General features: G+C 33.7%; 1 protein-coding gene across 4 annotated transcripts in view; it reads right to left on the bottom strand.

Annotated features, from left to right (window-relative positions):
- LOC126745043 (uncharacterized) overlaps positions 1-15,930 on the bottom strand; it is a 34,281-nt gene that overhangs the window by 4,397 nt on the left and 13,954 nt on the right. Inside the window, exon 1 of one of the 4 annotated variants that reach the window (XM_050452723.1) lies at positions 12,231-12,480. The exons of 1 other annotated variant lie outside the window; for it this stretch is intronic. The gene's annotated coding sequence lies outside the window, so the exon portion shown is untranslated. Of the gene's footprint in view, positions 1-6,671; positions 6,737-12,027; positions 12,161-12,230; positions 12,481-15,930 lie in introns of those variants that run through there. 2 more of the 4 variants (XM_050452724.1, XM_050452726.1) reach the window with 2 other exon arrangements.

Here is a 15,930-nt window from a genome sequence, read left to right as displayed (position 1 = left end):
CGTAAAAATAAAAGAACCAGGGAAGACGCGGGCCTGTCTCCGCCCTCACAAGACGGAGGCGAGCCGGCCTCGGAACTGGTTCACCCTGAAATAACAACAAACAGGGAGCCAGTCCCCTCAACATCGTCAGCCTCAGATCCCATCCAAAACTCCACCGAAAATCCTACGCCAAAATTTAAAAAAAATCCACTGTACATACCCTTAAACGACCTTTCCCTAGCGGGCAAAGGGAGGAGCACTGATCCCATCACAAATATTAACAAAGTCCCAAAAGTAGTGTTAAGAGACACAAAAAACTGGGCCACGAAATACAAGTTTATTTCGAGATTAGCGCTCTTCCCCAAAACTCCTAACGACCACCGGGCACTAACAGGACTTCTCAAGGGGGAGGGAATGGAATTCCATTCCTTCTTCCTTGAGGAGGACAGAAAACTGAACGTGATATTGAGAGGACTTGACCAAAACTTCAAGCTAGAAGAGGTCGAGGAGGAGCTGAGAGCGATGGGGTTTGAGCCGGAGGAACTGGGCTGGTTTAAAACCGTTTTAAATATTAGGGTCCGCGTTGAGCGCTTAAGGACTCAGACTATTGCAAACAGGTAGCAAACTGGGCAGTGTCATCGCTGCCAGGAATATGGTCATGTCCTGAGTAATTGCAACGCAAAGCCGCGTTGCCACAAGTGCAAGGGCGAATATTTCTATTCAGAATGTGTTAAAAACAGAGCAACCCCGGCTGAGTGTTGCAATTGCGGCGGTGACCATCCGGTGAGCTATTGGCGCTGCCCAAAAAACCCAAATATAAAAAACACAAACAACCAAAAAAAAGCTTCGGTGAGACCTTGAGAACGACCGACTCGGACTCTAATAACAGGAGGGCGGAGCCAAAGGATGGCAATACATCATCGCACATGAAACGGCCCGAGCTATGAATTAAAAACACAAATCTCCTAAATCTCTTAAGTTTGCCCGACGGGATCCTGGAAAAAAAAATCGATAACTTAATGACAAAACTGGAGAAATTAAACTCCAACCCGGCGATCAAGCTATTGCTGGGAGTCGAGGTCTAGGTTCTCGCAGTGTCCGTTAGTTTCCTTCCTAACATGTCCAAATCCTAATTCCGATCCTTAATAACCACACAAAAATAAACATCATACAAAACCCAATCCAACCGCCAAAGACCTAATTTATCAACAAAAAAACATCGTAAAGGACCGGTTACGTTCACACCTCCGCCCAACCTTTTCTCGCTAGCCAAAAGTTCCGCAATCTGAGGGGGCGTGGTCTGTTCCACATGCTCGCGTCCAATACCATCACACCCAAACCTCATAAATACATGCAACCAAACCTATCCCGACCAGTCGGTTCCTATTCTCCGAGCAAGTCAAAAGTCCAAGCACCTAGATGCGACCCAGAATTATAAAAAGATGGCGCCTAATCTCGACGAAAGGATCAATCATAAGACCGGGAAGAGCCATTCGTTGCTAGACCGGAAGTACCAGTGCAAAGATGCTGGTGCAGAACTACGATAACTAGAGAGGGTATTGTATGTTGAAATTATTTGAAAATTACGCCTTTACAAGGGTAACAACTTCGGCAAGCTTGAAACACGTGGCTGTACCAATCCTTAACTTGGCGGACTCTAGTAACCCCAACGTTGGTAATAAAACTTAGACTCTGACAAATCTAGAAAAAATAAAAGCAACCCTTTATTTCTTCCAGATCCTCATTTTTCCAAAGAGAAATGTTTCTAAAACTTATGATGGACTCCGCTAATATACAACCTCCTTCATCTTTAATTCCACATGAAATAACGACGCTATTTGCTGATACAAATTTTGGCTCCCTCTTTAACTCCCTCCAAAGCAATGGCTCTGAGCTATTTGCACAACAAAAACACGATATTGAAGAACAAGTTAGTGTCGAAGGTCATGAGCTAAGTGATCAACATCAGAGTTAGAAGATCCGTTTGCGAATTCCAGTAGCGAAGATCCCGATTTCGTTCCGAAGAAAATCAGGCTGATGTTGAGGGTAAAAGCAAAACAAAGAAAAGGAAAAGGCAGAAGAGTGGTTGGAAAAGAAATATTATTAAATCTTCCAGGAATAGAGGAGCGGAATACAAAAACTGGAATGGAAATTTTCAGAATAAAAGGAGTATCAAGCCGCCTTGTCAAAATTGTAGAAAGAAATGCAATGAGAACTTCTCAGAAGAAGAACGCTCTGCAATATTTAAAGCTTTTTGGGGTTTACAGGACATTAATAGACAGCGTGATTATATTGCCAAGGAGGTTAGTGTTCAAAATACACAACGTTCTCATCCAAGATCAACAAAATCAGAACATGACAACTTAGCTAGCAGAAGGCTAGTTACTTAAAGATACATGCTCACATACAACGAAAAAACAGTTCCAGTATGTAAAACATTTTTTCTAAATACGTTGAGTATAAGTGGACAGATGGTAGAGACCGTATTTCAGAAGATGGGAAGTACTGGTGTGGTAACCGAAGATAGAAGAGGCAAAGCCTGTAAAAACTCTCAGCTAGATGAGACAATTAAAGATTCGGTAAGATATAAATTCCTTCGAAACGATTGAAAGCCATTACTGCCGAAAGTCTACTGAGCGAAAATATTTACCATCTTCCTTAAATATTTCCAAAATGTATACTTTTTATCAAGAGTTTTGTACAGAAAATCACATTGCTAAACCAGCTTTTGAAAGTATTTACCGGGAAATAGTTAACAGGGAATTTAACCTTTCATTTTTCCAACCCAAAAAAGATGTGTGCGATACTTGTCACAAATATGACAACTCATCGGTGGAGGAAAAAGCAAAAATGGAAGAGCAGATAAAAATAAAAAAAATAGCTCGAGAGTTAAAAAAAAAGACAAAGATATGGGTTCTCACAAAAAATCTTTGTGTGTGGCTGTTTATGACCTTCAACAAGTTCTGCCAGTACCCCAATCAAATGTTGGTTTGGCCTATTATAAGCTTAAATTATCTGCCTATAATTTTACAATCTTTAACCTGGCCACTAAAGAATGTCAATGTTATATGTGGTATGAGTCAATTGGTAAAAGGGGCTCATTTGATATAGGTAGCTGTTTGTTGCTCTTTGTTGAAAGTCAAGTAAAAAAAGGAGCTAGAGAGTTTTCCTTTTATTCGGACAATTGCGCCGGGCAAAAGCGAAACAAATTTACTTTTGCTTTATACAGGGTATTTCAGAACTATGGGATCAAACTTCTGGGGGTTGTTCAGTGCAACAGAAGAATCCATTTGAGTATAGGAACCCATGTCCGGAAATGCGTCACTACGCCATTACGGCCCTAAGACGCATTAAAATTTATAAAAAAACATTAATTACCTAAATAGGATCTGCTGCATTTATTTTTACCTTTTGTACATAATACCATAACAACAATTGTTTAAAATCCACGCTTATCAATGTCATATTTAAAAATTTTATAGCTTACAATTTTTAAACATTTATTGCTAATGAAAAACTTTACCAATCAAGAATTGGCGGATATGCATTTGGCATATGGAGCAACAAACTGCAATGCACGAGCAGCATCGCGGTTGTATCATGAACGTTATCCCGAATGACAGCATCCTGGATACAAAAAGTTTATTGCGGTTCATCGGCGGCTCGCTGAGACAGGCATGTTTAAGACCAAGATGCATGATACTGGTGTTGCTCGAACCGAGAACGGTCGAATTTGAAGAAGAGGTGCTTCAGCGAGTTGCCGATGAACCATCAAATAGCACACGTGACGTCCTTAAGAATATGAATACGAGTAACGCTTTTGTCTGGCGGGTACTACACGAGCAACTCCATCCTTACCACTTCTAGAAAGTTCAAGGTATGACTGCAGCCGATTATCATCCTAGAGTTTTTTAGAGTCAATTTTGTCGATGGCTTCTGGATCACATCATTGCACAACCAAATTTTTTACGATATGTTTTGTGGACCGATGAAGCCTCTTTCACAAGAAACTGTATTTTTAATAGTAGGAATAGTCATGTTTGGGACGAAGAAAATCCTTATGCAATTTTTCCAAGAAAACATCAGAATCGTTAGTCTGTCAACGTATGGGCAGGTATTGTTGATGATTATTTAATTGGGCCATACCTTCTACCGGAACGGTCAACAGGACCTATTTATCTGCGTTTCTTGGAAGAAGTTCTCCCAGAACTCCTTGAAAATGTTCCACTAAACGTTAGACAGCAAATGTGGTTTCAGCATGATGGAGCGCCGGCTCACTTTGCTGTACAAGTACGCGAGTATTTGGCTCAGCGGTTTGGGCACCGTTGGATTGCCAGAGATGGAGCAGTTTCTTGGGCTCCTAGGTCACCCGATTTAACGTCGCTCGATTTTTTCTTGTGGGGACATGTAAAGTCTTTAGTCTACGAAACTCCATTAGAATCAGAGCTACACTTAATTGGACGAATAACAGCAGCATCTGAAATCATTCAAAACGAGGATCAAATTTTTAGTGTAATCCGCCGAAATCATGTGCGGCGTTTAAATCGGTGTATTGAGGATGGAGCAAGATATTTTGAACAATTGTTGTGATGGTATCATATACAAAAGGTAAAAATAAATGCATCAGATCCTATTTAGGTAATTAATATTTTTTCTAAATTTAAATGCTTCTTAGGGCCGTAGTGGCGTAGTGACACATTTCCGGACATGGGTTCCTATACTCAAATGGATTCTACTGTTGCACTGAACAACCCCTAGAAGTTTGATCCCATAGTTCTGAAACACCCTGTATAACTATTTACCGCCGAAATACTCTATGACAATTCGCCATACATTTCTTGAACCTGGACATACCCAATCTGAAGGCGATAGTGTTCACAGCGTCATTGAAAGGGCCTCCAGAAACATTCCAATATTTACACCAGATCAATGGTATACACTAGTAAGAACGGCTAAGAAAAAATCACCATTATATTGCGTCCATGAGTTATCTCAAGATTAGGTATATGACTTAAAAGATCTTCAAATAAAAACAGCTATTAATTTTGATAGAGACGAGGATAACGATAAAGTTTACACAAAAGTTTAAAATAATCATGTTTGATCCAAACGTCTCAAATGTTTTATTTTTTAAAACATAGTATGACAGTACTTTTAAGAAAATAAATTTGTTAGAAAAGGGAAGGAAAAAAGTTAATATTCAGGTTTGTGATGTACACCTCAAATGTCTCTATGATAAAAAAATTCCTCTTCAAAAGAAAAAGTATGACCATTTAATCTAACTCTGTAAAAAAGGAGTCATGACTACTCCGTATTATGATTTTTTTAAACTTTACCGTTTACAACTCAATCTAATAAAAACGATGAGGACAGTGAATAACCTATTTTAAAATACTTAGTTAAATTTCCATGTTATGTTATTTTTTAGGAATTCTAAAATGTATAATTTAGGTCCCTATAAGGTTTATAGGGGCAGTAAGTCACATTTCATTATCTATTGTAAGTCCATAAATTTGATTATTCATAAACATAGAGTCTAAAAGTTATTAGCATTAATCTCGTACTTTAATTTTAATAGAGATTCATGACTTTCATTGACAAATATAATTTAGTTTAAGAAAAAAATAAAAAATACCTTCTCCTGTAAAATGTCGCTTTTTGCGACTAACAATAGTTCTGCATTGAGGCGACGATTTGTATACTTTAGTTAGTTCATACTGGTAGTTTATAGATTAAATTATTATTTATAGTGTTAACTGGTCTACTTTAAAAGAAAAGGAAATCATGGAAAAGGAATAGTGACTTGTAAATAATTTCTAGAAGAAAATCAGACCATGTTCTATTCTTAATGAAATTTGTTTCTGTGTACATTAGCAAATATCCATAAAAGGGATACAATTCCCTGCCTTACAGTAGATTTGTTACAGCAAAAGATGTATATAAGGTTTGTTTTGCATTTTCATATATTGATCATTATTATTGCATCATTTTAGTGCCACTACTAGTCATATTATCAGCATGAATACTAAAATTTAATTTTTCACATTTTTCTCTAATTTTTCATTTCCATCTTCCAAGTTAGTATGTTCTTTTACATATACATTATGGTACATAATTAATTTCATTTTAGTTTGTTGAAGAAGAAATGAAAAATAGAAAGCTATTAAAAAAAGGGTTCCAAATTTGACCCTTAAATCACATTAGATACTAGGATATAACTTTTAGATCAAAAACCATATATATTCTCTTACTGTTTTATTTAAATTATTTCTAATATTGTTGACCTGTTATCCTAATATTTATGTTTAACATAAAACAGGGAATATTTTTTGTAACCATATTATTCAAGCAACCTTTTCATGAAGTTGCACTGATTAAAGATGATGAACTTTAGAATTACTGGTTGACTAGATTATTTGTTGAGTATTGGTTGACCCAACTGCATTTGATTTTTTTTTTAAATAATCAAAAGAATTTTGAGAAGCATTAAATGATTTTTGCATTTGACACATATTGAACTTGCAATCAATGCAATCAACTCATGCCTGGCAATCCAAGCTTGAACATGGACATGTTGACAAAACGTAATTTCTTCTCTCATAAATCAACTAGACTATTTCCAGATCTTTATATTATGCTTAAATACATTGTTTCACAAGTGCAAATCATGGGAAAATCGATTCAGAGCTTACCAGAAAATATGCTCATACAATGTACTTTACATGGCCAATGGATAGTTTCAAATTCATCTCTTCTTCATCAGGTTTTTTATCTGCCTCCTGGAAAAAAAGCTTTTCAAAACCTGTTTTTCTGGAAATAGAAGTTATATAACCAACAATCACTCTATCAGAGTTACTAGAATTACTGGATTGTCTTGTTAGTAGGACAATAAGCTGGAGTTTTAGAACTGTTTTAAATCTAGAAAAATTTCGACTTATAAAGGGAAGATCTGCTGATGTCAATTTGGTTTTGTATGTTAATCACATATACAATAGTTTGGAGGGGGAATCCCAGGTTGACTTGGTCAACACAGATTTCTCTAAATCTTTAATCAAGTCAATCATAGGATCCTCTTCTTCAATGGATTGTTGGAGGGAAAACTCAAGTGGTCAATCTTGCATGCTCATTATTTAGTGAAGTATGTGTACTATCAAGACTATTAACCTTGTGGTGTATTCCCATTGTGGCCCTGTTTTGTTTTGCCTCTTCTGATTTATATTCGATTATTGATTATTGTTTGTGAATGATGTTGATTTCTTAAAAAGTATTGAGTCCTTAAGTGTTCTAGAACAGGATCTTTAATCATTAATGGTGTAATTTAAACAGGATGTCACTTACTAATAAATGCCCCAAAATAACTTTTCAAAGCAAAGAAAACTTTTAAATTTTAATTAAGTAAGTAAATAACTTTCCAATTAGCTTTAAATCAGAAATTTCTGACTTGGGCATCTGGATGAACTCAAAATCATCATTTGAAATCCACATCAGTCGTGTAACCAATAGGGAAATGAAGGTGCTTGGTTTCATTCAGAAGTCAAGTGTTGTCTATATTTACTTTTAGAATTTTATTGCTCCCTTGATTTTAGAATATGTGTCAGTTGTTTGGTCCTCATCTAACAATAATTGTTACTTCGGGCCGCTCAGTATAGAATAAGTTTTTGAGAATTGCCGCACTTAGAAGTGGACATCATATGAATGAACATAATTATCAGTGGGTAAGGGATAGTCTAAATTTGCCTATATTGGAATCAAGAAGAATTCTATTAGATCTATGTTTTTTACATAAAGTAATAAAAGTTGCTATGGACTGTTCTCAGTTGTTGTTACTCGTTAAACTGAGATTTCTTTCTTGAAATATCGCATATTCTAAATTTTTGTTATATCATACTATGGCATTCATGCCATAGCATTCAACCAACTACATGACTGGATCTCAGCGGTAGTGGCCCCTGCTAGGACAAATAAATCTGTTTAACTCTAAATTTCATATTTTTAAGCAAAAGGGAAAACACATTTTTTAAATTATTCTTTCTTCAATTGTAGTCTTGTTAGAAATGTGTTACTGTGTTAAATGATTTTCTTTACTTACTGTAATTTTGTTTTATATTGAGTGATAAGATGTTTGATACTTTTTTTACATTGTTTTACAAGTGCAAATCGTGGAAAAGGTTTTTCTGTAAAAATTTTAAATTTTTGCTGCAGAGTTTCACAAATCCTCCTTTTTCGCCACTTATATTAAGGGATCATTGAATAATTATTATATCGATTCAGAGCTCACCAGAAAATATGCTCATACAATGTACTTTACAAGACCGACGGATAGTTTTAAATTCATCTCTACTTCATCAGGTTTTTTTATCTTCTTCTTGGAAAAAAAACTTTTTAAAACCGGTTTTTTTGGGAATAGAAGTTATATAACCAACAATCGCGCTATGTGTAACTAATCAGAGTTACTAGAATTACTGGATTGTCTTGTTAGTAGGACAATAAGCTAAAGTTTTAGAACTGTTTTAAATCTAGAATAATTTCGACTTATAAAGGGAAGATCTGCTGATGTCAATTTGGTTTTGTATGTTAATCACATATACAATACTTTGGAGGGGGAATCCCAGGTTGACTCGGTCCACACAGATTTCTCTAAATCTTTAATCAAGTCAATCATAGGATCCTCTTCTTCAATGGATTGCTGGAGGGAAAACTCAAGTGGTCAATCTTGCATGCTCATTATTTAGTGAAGTATGTGTACTATCAAGACTATTAACCTTGTGGTGTATTCCCATTGTGGCCCTGTTTTGTTTGCCTCTTCTGATTTATATTCAATTATTGATTATTGTTTGTGAATGCTGTTGAACTCTTAAAAAGTATTGAGTCCTTAAGTGTTCTAGAACAAAATTTTCAATCATTAATGGTGTAATTTAAACAGGATGTCACTTACTAATAAATGCCCCAAAATTACTTTTTCAAAGCAAAGAAAACTTTTAATTTTTAATTAAGTAAGTAAATAACCTTCCAATTAGCTGTAAATCAGAAATTTCTGACTTGGGCATCTGGATGAACTCAAAATCATCATTTGAAATCCACATCAATTGTGTAACAAATAGGGAAATGAAGGTGCTTGGTTGCATTCAGAAGTCAAGGTGTTGTCTATGTTTACTTTTAAAATTTTATTGCCGCCTTGTTAGACCAATTTTAGCATATGTGTCAGTTGTTTGGTCCTCATTTCACAATAATTGTTACTTTGGGCCGCTCAAAAAAGTACAGAATAAGTTTTTGAGAATTGCCGCACTTAAAAGTGGACATCATATGAATGAACATAATTATCAGTGGGTAAGGGATAGTCTAAATTTTCCTATATTAGAATCAAGAAGAATTCTATTAGATCTAGGTTTTTTACATAAAGTAATAAAAGTTGCTATGGACTGTTCTCAGTTGTTGTTACTCGTTAAACTGAGATTTCTTTCTTGAAATATCGCATATTCTAAATTTTTGTTATATCATACTATGGCATTCATGCCATAGCATTCAACCAACTACATGACTGGATCTCAGCGGTAGTGGCCCCTGCTAGGACAAATAGATCTGTTTAACTCTAAATTTCATATTTTTAAGCAAGAGGGAAAACACATTTTTTAAATTATTCTTTCTTCAATTGTAGTCTTGTTAGAAATGTGTTACTGTGTTAAATGATTTACTTCACTTACTGTAATTTTGTTTTATATTGAGTGATAAGATGTTTGATACTTTTTTTACATTGTTTTACAAGTGCAAATCGTGGAAAAGGTTTTTCTGTAAAAATTTTAAATTTTTGCTGCAGAGTTTCACAAATCCTCCTTTTTCGCCACTTATATTAAGGGATCATTGAATAATTATTATATCAATTCAGAGCTCACCAGAAAATATGCTCATACAATGTACTTTACAAGACCGACGGATAGTTTTAAATTCATCTCTACTTCATCAGGTTTTTTTATCTTCTTCTTGGAAAAAAGGCTTTTTAAAACCGGTTTTTTTGGAAATAGAAGTTATATAACCAACAATCGCGCTATGTGTAACTTATCAGAGTTACTAGAATTACTGGATTGTCTTGTTAGTAGGACAATAAGCTAAAGTTTTAGAACTGTTTTAAATCTAGAATAATTTTGACTTATAAAGGGAAGATCTGCTGATGTCAATTTGGTTTTGTATGTTAATCACATATACAATACTTTGGAGGGGGAATCCCAGGTTGACTCGGTCCACACAGATTTCTCTAAATCTTTAATCAAGTCAATCATAGGATCCTCTTCTTCAATGGATTGCTAGAGGGAAAACTCAAGTGGTCAATCTTGCATGCTCATTATTTAGTGAAGTATGTGTACTATCAAGACTATTAACCTTGTGGTGTATTCCCATTGTGGCCCTGTTTTGTTTGCCTCTTCTGATTTATATTCGATTATTGATTATTGTTTGTGAATGATGTTGATTTCTTAAAAAGTATTGAGTCCTAGGATGTTCTAGAACAGGATCTTTAATCATTAATGGTGTAATTTAAACAGAATGTCACTTACTAATAAATGCCCCAAAATAACTTTTCAAAGCAAAGAAAACTTTTAAATTTTAATTAAGTAAGTAAATAACCTTCCAATTAGCTCTAAATCCGAAATTTCTGACTTGGGCATCTGGATGAACTCAAAATCATCATTTGAAATCCACATCAATTGTGTAACAAATAGGGAAATGAAGGTGCTTGGTTTCATTCAGAAGTCAAGTGTTGTCTATGTTTACTTTTAGAATTTTATTGCTCCCTTGATTTTAGAATATGTGTCAGTTATTTGGTCCTCATCTAACAATAATTGTTACTTCGGTACCGCTCAGTATAGAATAAGTTTTTGAGAATTGCCGCACTTAGAAGTGGACATATGAATGAACATAATTATCAGTGGGTAAGGGATAGTCTAAATTTGCCTATATTGGAATCAAGAAGAATTCTATTAGATCTATGTTTTTTACATAAAGTAATAAAAGTTGCTATGGACTGTTCTCAGTTGTTGTTACTCATTAAACTGAGATTTCTTTCTTGAAATATCGCATATTCTAAATTTTTGTTATATCATACTATGGCATTCATGCCATAGCATTCAACCAACTACATGACTGGATCTCAGCGCTAGTGGCCTGCTAGGACAAATAAATCTGTTTAATCTAAATTTCATATTTTTAAGCAAAAGCTAAAACAAATTTATTAAATTATTCTTTCTTCAATTGTAGAAATGTGTTGCTGTGTTAAATGATTTACTTCACTTACTGTAATTTTGTTTTATATTTAGTGATTTAAGATTTTTGATACTTTTTACTAAATTTGGAACTTGGAACTTATAAATGGATTGCGCTAATAAATAAATAAATAATCTTAGAAACATTTACAAATAATGGAGGTATAAAGCCCAGTCTTTCTGCAGCCAATAGAAGCAGTGCGATTTATTTTTTCCAGTCCCATTGCTTGCCTTCTAAGGCATCTCTGAGACAAGTTGGCATCTGAACTATGGAAAAAGAATTTTTATCGGTGAAAAAGGAAAACCAAATTCTCAACGAATATTAATCAGGTGCTGATTTAGCTGGAACTAAAATACAAGATCTGATTTTGCTTTTTTCCCTGAATGAAAAAATGCCTTTTTAACTGAAGAGTAGATATTTAAAGATGTTTTATGAACATGTCCATGTTCAAGACAGGCAAAAGTTGACTGTATTATAAAGTTTAATATGTCAAATTAAAGGTAATTCAAAAATGTAAATTGTTATAATTAAAATAATTATTCCTGTTATTTTGTCTAAAACTCAAATTCAATTAAGTAATTGGCAAAAACGTCAAATTATTTATAAAACATATTTTTTTAAAAAATTATTAAAGTGATAAATTACTTAAACACAAATTGTAGAGAATTTCATGTATTGTGAACTGTTATCATGCCACTAATAGTTTTCAAGATATTAACAAAAAAACTGACAAAAAAAAGTTTTTTTTTACATAATTTTGCACAAAATAATAATTAGGACTTAAATATAACATACCACAACTATGCAATTTTAAATTTGAGTCCTGGTCATAAGTCTTTTTTAAATTTGATAACTAACTAAATGTGTGTATGTCATTGGAAAACCAATATTCCTTTCAACTGCAATATAACTTTTTTATGACAAATCAACATCTCTATATTACCTAATTTAGTTTTTACTTTATATCATGACTTATGAAACACCCTATATTAACTTACCTGAAACCTATATATGTATTTTTCTAAAATCTAAACTAACTTCTAGCAGACACAACAGTACTCTTCCTTTTAATAACTGTCCATAATGTTGAGTTTAGGAATTAAGAAAAAACTCCACTTGCACCCCCAGTAAACTCAAACCGTTATATTTTTAACTTTTTTGATTCCCTTTTTGGGCAATAGTCGGCAACATAAACACGTTTAAGGTTAGGTTACTATGCGATGTCTGTGAACTACTGGCTCAAATAGGGGCGGTAAATCCTAGAACGCAGTAGTCGTATTCCAAGCTCCAAGAATATTCATTAGTCCGCGCCTGATGAAACGCTCCTAATTATTTGAACATTAAACACACCTACCTATACAGTGCATCCCAAAAGTTATGTCTAAATTCATTTAAAATTCAGGGGTGTGTTCGAAAAAAAAACGCTCGGACCCGTCGATTTTAATTTCAAGTTGCGCATCTTTGTACCTGAAGTTTGTATATACAGGGTTGCTCAAAAACAAATTACGACCATCAACTTCATTTTTTCAAATGAAGACCACAGGCAAAGAAGGCGCTTTGTCAATTTTTAAGGAGATTGAGTTATCAGTGCCATTTATTAGAAAAATTTCAAAAGTTTAACCCTATCCTATCGTTCAGGCTATAAATGCGCTCAGTCAGGAGTAATTTCAATTCTTAATAAATTCTAGTTGCGATCCTATAGGTTTGAAATCTTCAGTTTAGTTGTGGGATGGGATCGAAGGAATAAAAATAAACGTCACTTTATGTACTGGCCAACGTTTCGCAATAATTTTATTGCTTCATCAAGGCCCTAAGGTAACAAAAAAGACACAATAAAAAAGGATTATTATATATAAACAAAATTTAACTTTTTGGGGTTATGTTGATACCACCAAAAAAGAAAAAAACAAAAAAACAAAAAAAAAAAAAACAACAAAATCTTAGATTTGAATTAAAAAAAAATTACACAACAAAAAAAAAAAAAATAATGATAAAATTGCGTACATAACAGTGTGATTTTGCTTGTCATAAAAAATCATGTTTACAGGACACACAGGTAACATAGAATATATAAAATATTGTTTTTTTAACAAAAACGGTTTAAATTGATGGGTTGTATCACAGACAGTTGCTTTAAAATTGATTCTACGGTGTACAATAATAATTTAGCATCTAGCCAGAAAAACCGGGTATGCGAGAACACAATAGACGCATTCTTTTTAGTGATAAGAACCAAAACAGTCCCAAAAGTTTACATTTTGATTTGATCTATTAGATTAAAATAAGAGGAACTTAGATTGTCTATATCCGTTCTTTTATTTACCGCATTATTATGTTTTTTTATGTTTATCATTTCGGCTAGAAGTCTCTTTTTAAAAAGCTGCTGTTGGCCCATAATTGTAGTCTTGCCAAAATTAAAATTGTGTCCTGTATTCATTTTGTGCTCAGCTAAAGCAGTAGGGTTTTTTTTAAGGGCTAAATTCCTACAATCATACTCATGTTCGTATAGGCGCTGCCTCAAATATCTACCCGTCTGACCAATGTAACACACATCACACCCAGAGCAAGGTATTTTATAAATAATGTTAGAATGTAAATCAAAGGCGTCTTTAGTTTTAAGCTTCGTAAAGAAATGTTTTCTTACCAAGTTTTCACTTCTTTCTGAGATTTTAATAACATCAGATTTTGATTGTATGGTCTTTTTAATTTTATGAGAAAGTGTGTTAATGTAAGGAATCTTGAAATAAGCCAATTGATTATTTTCATTGTTTCGTGTAATATTTTGAGTAATGTTCTCGGTGTCGTTAATTATTTTTTTAATAATTGATAGGGGGTAGTTGTTTTTCTTTAAAATTGTCCGAACATAATGAAGGTTTTTTTTATGATATTCTGGACTAGAAAGTCTCAAGCACCGATGTTTTAGGTTTTTTATTACATTTATTTTGTGTGTCATAGGATGTTCTGAAAAATAATTTAAAGTGCGTTCTGAAAAAGTTGGTTTTTGATACCAATCTGTTTTTATGGTACCATCTGTGGATCTTATGACTTTAACATCCAAAAATGGAAGACTACGGTTAATTTCTTGTTCGATAGTGAATTGTAAACGTGGATGGAAACTATTGAAGACTGATAGAATTTCGTTTTCTTTTTTATTTGGAATTGCCGTGATTATGTCATTAACGTACCTACAGAAAAAAGGTACATTAAAAGATAGTTCAGAAATACAACCTAGTTCAGAAATATACCCTACTGCTTTAGCTGAGCACAAAATGAATACAGGACACAATTTTAATTTTGGCAAGACTACAATTATGGGCCAACAGCAGCTTTTTAAAAAGAGACTTCTAGCCGAAATGATAAACATAAAAAAACATAATAATGCGGTAAATAAAAGAACGGATATAGACAATCCAAGTTCCTCTTATTTTAATCTAATAGATCAAATCAAAATGTAAACTTTTGGGACTGTTTTGGTTCTTATCACTAAAAAGAATGCGTCTATTGTGTTCTCGCATACCCGGTTTTTCTGGCTAGATGCTAAATTATTATTGTACACCGTAGAATCAATTTTAAAGCAACTGTCTGTGATACAACCCATCAATTTAAACCGTTTTTGTTAAAAAAACAATATTTTATATATTCTATGTTACCTGTGTGTCCTGTAAACATGATTTTTTATGACAAGCAAAATCACACTGTTATGTAAGCAATTTTATCATTTTTTTTTTTTTTTTTTTTTGTTGTGTAATTTTTTTTTAATTCAAATCTAAGATTTTGTTGTTTTTTTTTTTTTTTTTTTTTTGTTTTTCTGTTTTTTTCTTTTTTGGTGGTATCAACATAACCCCAAAAAGTTAAATTTTGTTTATATATAATAATCCTTTTTTATTGTGTCTTTTTTGTTACCTTAGGGCCCTGATGAAGCAATAAAATTATTGCGAAACGTTGGCCAGTACATAAAGTGACGTTTGTTTTTATTCCTTCGATCCCATCCCACAACTAAACTCAAGATTTCAATTCTTAATGTTGACGAACAGCCTAAAAAGGCGCCATGTCAGTGCGGTGCTGGGTAAGAAGGCGCTTAGTCAGACTAAACCTTTGCTTTTTTGTTATTTATTTGCATTTCGTAGTAAATTATGGCTTAGTTTGTTTATTGCAACACGTGGTGCTTGATGTAAAAATAATAATTATGTCGGAATCTGAAAGTAGTGATGTAGTAGTGCCTGCCTTGAATTTTCGAACTAAAAAAAGGAAACGGTATGGAAAATTAAGTGATGTTATAAAAAAAATCAACTTAAGAAGTCATGTTATTGGCAAAGATTGTGGTTGCAAACGTTACAAGTGCTTTGAAAATGTGCCCGAAGTAGAAAGGTTACAAGTAATTAGGCGGTTTAACGAATTAAATTCGGTTGATGAGCAAAATATCTACTTATGCGGTTTAATCAAAGTATTACCAATAAAACAGAGAAGGCCTCGCAAAACAGAAGAACCTGCTGTACTTCACGATGCCTCCTATCATTATAGAATAAGATTCTCTGCCAATGGAAGCATACAAGAAAAGCAGGTGTGTCAAAAAGCTTTTTTGGCGATGCATGGCATTAAAAGGAAAAAACTGGAAGTACTGCAAAGGTCCTTAAAACAAAAAGGTGAGGCTCCACGTGACCGCAGGGGCAAACACTTGAATCGTCCTCATAAGCTTTC

The sequence above is a fragment of the Anthonomus grandis genome, chromosome 15, assembly GCF_022605725.1.
Source record: "Anthonomus grandis grandis chromosome 15, icAntGran1.3, whole genome shotgun sequence".
NCBI classification, from domain to species: domain Eukaryota; kingdom Metazoa; phylum Arthropoda; class Insecta; order Coleoptera; family Curculionidae; genus Anthonomus; species Anthonomus grandis.
Note: the sequence above shows the minus strand (reverse complement) of the source record. Positions and strands in the feature narration are given on the sequence as shown.